Source organism: Zingiber officinale, chromosome 9B (assembly GCF_018446385.1).
Source record: "Zingiber officinale cultivar Zhangliang chromosome 9B, Zo_v1.1, whole genome shotgun sequence".
Taxonomy (NCBI): Eukaryota; Viridiplantae; Streptophyta; class Magnoliopsida; order Zingiberales; family Zingiberaceae; genus Zingiber; species Zingiber officinale.
Window position 1 is genome coordinate 73,994,901 of NC_056003.1, and position 664 is coordinate 73,995,564.

The 664-nt window shown below is 36.4% G+C and overlaps 1 non-coding gene across 1 annotated transcript; it reads right to left on the reverse strand.

Annotated features, from left to right (window-relative positions):
* Positions 1 to 303: 303 nt before the first annotated feature.
* LOC122025887 lies at positions 304 to 410 on the reverse strand. Its single transcript, XR_006123907.1, has one exon. It is a non-coding gene; the product is annotated as a small nucleolar RNA R71 (small nucleolar RNA).
* Positions 411 to 664: the final 254 nt, after the last annotated feature.

Sequence of the window (664 nt, forward strand, 5' to 3'; positions counted from 1 at the left end):
CCACCTATTGAAGCAAATACTTTTAAAATAAAGCCTGCGATAATCACTATGGTACAAAAGAACTAATTTAGGGGAAGACCACATGAAGATATGAATCAACATCTTGAACTCTTTTATGAAACCTGTGGCACAATGAAAATGAACGGTGTTCCGGCAGAGGCAGTGAGACTATTATTGTTTGGGTTTTCTTTGAGAGATAGAGCCAAACAGTGGCTAAATTCCTTGCCAGCCAATAGCATATCAACTTGGGAGCAATGTGAGCAACAATTTATGGACAAATTCTATCCTCCTAGCAAAACTGCTTATATGAGAAATTTGATAGTAAGCTTCAGACAGTCAGATTTTGAATCACTATTTGAAGCATGAGATAGATTTAATAATATGATAAGATAATGCCCACATCATGGATTTGAAAAATGGTTAGTACTACATACATTTTATAACAACATCAACTACCACACAAAAGTGTCTCTAGACTCTGCAGCTGGAGGGACACTAATGAACAAAAGTCTAGATGAGGCCGAGGACATCATTGAAAGTATAGCTCAGAACCACCATCAGTGGGCATCCGAAAGATATGGAGGCTCTTCATATGTAAACCCAATTAAAGCATCATGAAAATTTGATATAGATGTAATTACATTAATGTCTGTAAAGATGGATG